The following is a 6000-nucleotide window of genomic DNA, read 5'->3' on the forward strand; positions in this document are numbered from 1 at the left end:
GATACTTTATTGATCCCCAAGGGGAAATTCAAGATTATTCAACTTATTAGGACATCAGTTATTGCTTAATGTCTAGGAAGTTAAGTAAAGGTAATGCAACAACAGCTTTTTCCCCCCTCCTCTCCGGAATCGTCCATCTGCAGCAACAGCCCAGGCGCTGATCTCACACCCCTCGTTGAGAGGCCTTTGCCAAATTGCTGCCCTCGCTCATGTTCTCGTTCGTGACCTCGCCATTTTCTTCCGTTGCAGCCTCTCACTCCCTCAGGCTGCGAGGGGACTGAACTTTTCCCCTGAAATTAATATGTGCTGCAGTTTCAATGACTTACTGGGGTGGAACCGAACCACAGCCTCTCTGCTGCCTACTGCTGTAGACTGGATGGGCTTGCAATAGGCTCCTACACTGGGCTTGAGCCTACGCTAGGCTATGTGTTCTGCATCAGAAACGAGGGAAGACAGAGTGACTTACAGAGAATGAGAGAATAAGAGGGATGGAGAGATATTAAGAGAGAGAGGAAGGGGAGGAAGAGAGAGAACGAGAGAGAGAGAGAGAGAGAGAGAGAGCACAATAACGATTACATGCCTTTACATCACTCACGGGCACTAAAGTTGAGAACAGATGTCTCCAACGAGGGAGGGAAAAAAAATAAAAGTTGTCAACAAGCTTGAACTATTGCTCCTGAATAATACATTCCAACATCAGGTGGAATTAGGTTAGTGTGGAGGCGGAAAGACAGAAAGGCCAAGACACAGTTAAACAGAAAGAGAAAGAGAGAAAAAGATAGAGAGAGACAGAGGTGCAAATACCGAGACAGACTGACATAGCAAGGGATCAGACATTTCCTGATTACATTGCCCTGTGTCTTTGACAGCTTGACTGTGGATAGCGACTGCGGGCAGGAATTGAGATGGAGGTGGGGTGTTGTGCATGTGTGTGTGTATGTGTGTTGGGGGGGGGGGGGATCTGGTGAAAAACAGCCACTTCCTCTCTTCAAACAGAACAGCTTCCTGTCTGCAGGGCATGGGTGGTACGGGGAGGGCTGTGGGCACGGCTCTGCCCTCGGGGGCCTGCAGAGAGAGAGGTGTCATTTAGCTCGTCTGATTCCAGCACTCACTCACGCACGCATGCACGCACGCACGCACGCACGGGGGAAGCTGCGCCGCCGCTCATCACTGACGCTACCATGTGCAGGGCTGCCAGGGCTGCTCTCATCGGTGCTTGTCTGTGACATCCAGGCCAAGTGTTTGCAGAGATGCAGATTTCAGTGCTCAGGGCCACGGTGCAAAACAATCAGTGATACTCAAAGCACACACACACACACACAAAGGCACAGGAAAGAGCACACAGAAGCCACTTTATTTTTTTCCACAGCATACTGTGTGTGTATGTGTGTGTGTGTGTGTGTGTGTGTGTATTAGCCACTTTGTCCTAAGCTCGATAACACGACAAATTAAAATGTCTCTCACTCTGTGCGCACAACAAAACACACCGACACAGCTGAGAGTAAAACACTCTGGTTTTTTTTTTGTTTTTTATCTCTCCACCGCACTTCTTCTCTCTGAGGAGAAGAATCTTCCGCCTCTCCCCAGAGGACCTTGGCTGTGGTTTTGATTGGGATCTGTCAGCGGGAGTGCGCTTTACAGAGGAGGATATCCGGTCAGAGACAAGCATAGGGGGTAGGAGGGGAGAGAGAGAAAGAGAGAGGGAGAGAGAGAGAGAGAGAGAGAAAGAGAAAGGAGGGTGCAGGGTGGAGGGAGAGAAAGAGTCATACGGAGAGGTTGCTGAAGAGGTCCAAGGCTTGACGTGTTTTACTGTTTTTTTTTTATTACTGTGCAAGTGGGCACCAGTGAAAGCAATTCCAGGTGTTAGTCATAGGCTACACTGACTGTCCACGCACACACACACGCACACACACGCACACGCACACACACGCACACACACACACACACACACATAGAGATGAAGGGAGGTATGTGGGGTGATGGAGAGACACAAAAGGCGAAAGGCGAACAGAGAGAGCATGAACAACTGTGAGAGAGAGGAGAGAAGGAAAAAGAAACAGCAGTGGGGGGGGGGGGGGGGGGGGGGAAAGGGGGAGAGACAAACATGAAAACTGAAAGAATTGAGGAGTAAAGAGCAAGGGAGAGAAAGATAGAGAGCTTAGAGAGAGAGTGAGAGAGAGAGAGAGAAAGATCGAAAGCAAAAGACAGAAAGATTCACTGGCTCTTTGATGTGTTTCCGGCCCTCAGGTGATTCTCTCTCCCCTTAATTAGCTTGGGCCTCATGTCAGGCCCCGGATCATAACTGCCATCTGCCCTTCTGCTAAAACACACATACCACTGCACACAACACTCTCACAAACATGCGCACACACACATACACACACACATACACACACACACACACACACACACACACACACGTACATACACACACACACACACACACACACACACACACGTACATGCACGCTCCACTGCACAAACATAACACAAGATGCAGAACCTATATAAATATACTACACCCTGCTGTTAAAGTACATACTGATCAATATAATGTTAAAGTCTCCATCTGCCTCGCACACAAACTAGCACACAAAGTACACAAAGTAGCATGACCAAACAGATTTAATAATTGATAAAGCCTCCTACACAATACATTATTCAGGAGGCCTTCACCCTCAAGTTTGCCAGTTTCTCCAATTTGCTATTGTGATAAAACAGTGCATAAAAGTGTTCATAGCCGTCTGTATCTAACACGCTCACAACAAGCGTTCAACTTGCACTGCTACAAAATGCTAATCCTGCAAAATAGAGAAATCGCAAAGCCATTGACAGTCATTCAGTGGGCGACTTCCTATTATGCAGATCCACCTCTGCCAAACAAACAAACAAACAACAAGCCATACAAACAAGCCATACAAATTATAACCATCCTTCTTCCTGGAACACACAAACAGCCAAATTAGAGAACACTTGACTTCAACATTCTCAGTTTAAGTCACTGAGGATTGTGTTTTCGCAGGCCCTCATGAATTACAAAGCTGCTTTCAGCGAGGCTAAATGCCATTGTTTACATTCTTGACAGTGCAGTAGATATAGATGTAGTCTCCAATCTCTAACTCCTGGTATCTTGGTACACACAACAAGTTTTTTCTGGGTTGAAAACCAATCTAGAGCATCAGAAAAGCACACCAGGTTTCCTCTTCAATATGTCATCCTATCACTGAGATGAGGGAAGTCATTAAAAGCTGATGGAGCCATGTTGCCATAAACCCATAATGAGTGGAAGCAAACCATTTTCAATACTAGAGCTCTGCAGATTGTCTTCTTTACTGATAAATACTTTTAAAGCACTCCTCCCCCCACCCCCCAACTTAAAAAACAAACAAAAACATTTAGGCTATATTTAGTATTAATCACTGATTTAATCTAGACGCATAGCCAGAAGCCACTGAACTACCATCCGACACCTTGTGGCACTGACTCCTGATTCAGCTAACTGTTCTCTTATAACGAAGGATATCTCCCAGAGAGTGCCTGCTGTTGCCACGGTGAGATGTTGTCAGTCTGTTCAATTATAAGGGGGCTGCTAGGCAGAAGTTGAAGCTGGGAGGGAGAGGAAACGGGGGCCAATTTGCATTTTCACTGAGTTCTAATTCCTCATGAAGGAGAATTTTGCCACTGCGGTTTTCTCTTGTGAGTTTTTTTTTTTTGTAGAGATGCTATCTTATGACGTATTAAAAACCATGGAAATCATTTCAAGCAAATCCCAAATTCGGAGGTGTTAATTTCCTCTCACAATTCTTTGTATTTCCTCTGCTATCAGGACAGGGTGTAAAATATTTACATTTTTTGTGAAAACCTTACAAATGTGAAAACAGGGTTAAAGTTATGGTTACAGCAACCTTAATCATTTCTCATAGTCTTCTATAGTACATTTCCAAATGGCTGAATGTCTTTCTCTTCTATAGGTATTGTAGCAGCAAAAATATCTATCCTGGACTGCTCCCTAAATGCAAGATGTGTAGACAGGCATCCTTGCACTTTCAGGAGAAATAAAACGACACTGGAGACTCCTGCCACACTGGAGCTTGGCCAGTGAGCAGGTCAGAGGAGAGCTGAGGAGCAGGTGGATGCCTGACACTCTAACCCCTCCTGCATGTGCTATAACTCAGCCTTGGCTCAGACCGAAGACAGACAAACATTGTGAATCAGTGAACAGTACACAGTCTGGATCTGTCCAGTCCTACTCTGTTTCTTTTATTCATCAGGCCAGAGCAGAGCAGAGCTCCTTTCACTGAGAGCAACCAGTCTGAATAGAAACTACAGGTCGGTCTGTAGGCGCCTCCGATGATGTAAAGATTAGAAACCCCATACCAGGCTGCCTGTCCTTAACAAGCGGAGCTCGAGCAGACCATGCAGCACTACAGAGCTCAAATGACAGCAGATGTCAGCTCAGAAGCAGGGACAGGGGAGAAGTAGCCATTGAAATGCCATTTGTAGACCAAACGTTATGTCTGGAAGGGAAATAATGAAATTTAGAAAGAGAGCACTAGCCTTTGGTGATATTTAAATTGGATGAAAGTTGGCATATCTAATATATGTGTAATTTTAACACCAGATCTGTGATAATTATGCCTTGAAACTGAAAGAGTATCCAACCCACATATGCATACTCTCTCATTATTTTGGTTAGAGATGCTTTAGATCCTATGCTTAAACAGCCTTAATGAGGGCACTTGGTAGGATTTAGTGTAATTGCCCAAAAGCCACAAAATATACTGGTGTGTGGACTAAGGTTCCTGAGTTACTAACTCAGTATATTTAAGTAATGGTGGTCACAGCATGGATTGTCTGAATAGCCCCAGTATCCTTTTGCACACAGCTTACTCCAAATGTGCCACACTTTCCAAATAGCTTTATACTTGATGGCTGATCTGATGGCATTTTGAGAAAGCCACTTGTGCTGAGTGCTGCATTGTGTTTCTTTTCCACGTGATAATGGCCTCTTCAATATCTAAGACATCACAGCCTGACCTAGCTTCTCTATCTTGATTGAAAATACTGACAGTAAGCCAACTACATGTCTAATACCATCTAGCAGTACCATTAGCCAATGTCAACTACAGAAAAGCCCAGATCGATATCAGTTAAATTAATTACTTTAATGCAAACTAATAATTAAGCTAATGCTCCCTCTGAAAACGCTTTGCCATTTTCCTCTAACAGTTTGCACTTTCAGCTAATTCATCTTCATTCATTTGGGTCCAGGAATTCAGAGGCAGTGGCTGAATGCAGGTCTCTGCCCATTGCAGTGATATTTTTGAAAGTTGAATCACCGTTCCAAACAAATCACTATCAGTAGCGATCATATAGCCTATTTACCATATCACTCTTGATCATTTCTTCCTGTGTGAAGGACAAAAGTCCGGTAGCCTAAAATGGTCTACAACTGGACAACAGTGTGTAAAAGAAAACTGAAGGTTTCCTGTACATTACTCGGATAAAGTTAGAAGTATGATTTAACCGCCCCTTGATACAGAGATTGCCTTTGTTCCGAGACAACTCAGCAGAGGCGGTTTTCACACGCGTCCCATCACTGACAGATGTAAAAACACAAAACACCGATCAATATTATGTTTACCTTTTGGTGTCATTCTGGCTTCAAAAAAGTAGGTTACGGCTTCCAACGGCTTGGGGTCTGTCAACGTTGTGGACTCGCGCTACACAGCGGGCGCTCTGTGCTCCGTGGTCCTTGCATCGCGGTTCCGCACTACAGTGCGATGAATAGGTGCGCGTTTCGGACTCTAGAGAAACAGGATCTCGTGCACCCCGCCCCAGAGGAGCCGCCTCCTCCCATCTCGCTCTGCATAAAGGATGCGTTGTTAACGTTACCTGTGGCTCTTCGCGGTCTGTTCAAGGCGCACAGGGCAATTTCCACTCTTAAACGCGAACTGTTTCTGTGTAGCTGAATTCTAAAAAGTCTTTCGAAGACAGAAG

At 45.1% G+C, this 6000-nt stretch overlaps 1 protein-coding gene across 2 annotated transcripts in view; it reads right to left on the minus strand.

Moving 5' to 3' along the window:
* csgalnact1a (chondroitin sulfate N-acetylgalactosaminyltransferase 1a) overlaps nt 1-6000 on the minus strand; it is a 32463-nt gene extending 26463 nt beyond the window's left edge. For both annotated transcript variants that reach the window (XR_006021631.1, XM_042059509.1), the window contains exon 1: nt 5645-6000. The gene's annotated coding sequence lies outside the window, so the exon portion shown is untranslated. The remainder of the gene's footprint in view (nt 1-5644) is intronic.

The sequence above is a fragment of the Alosa sapidissima genome, chromosome 13 (genome assembly GCF_018492685.1).
Source record: "Alosa sapidissima isolate fAloSap1 chromosome 13, fAloSap1.pri, whole genome shotgun sequence".
Classification (NCBI taxonomy): domain Eukaryota; kingdom Metazoa; phylum Chordata; class Actinopteri; order Clupeiformes; family Clupeidae; genus Alosa; species Alosa sapidissima.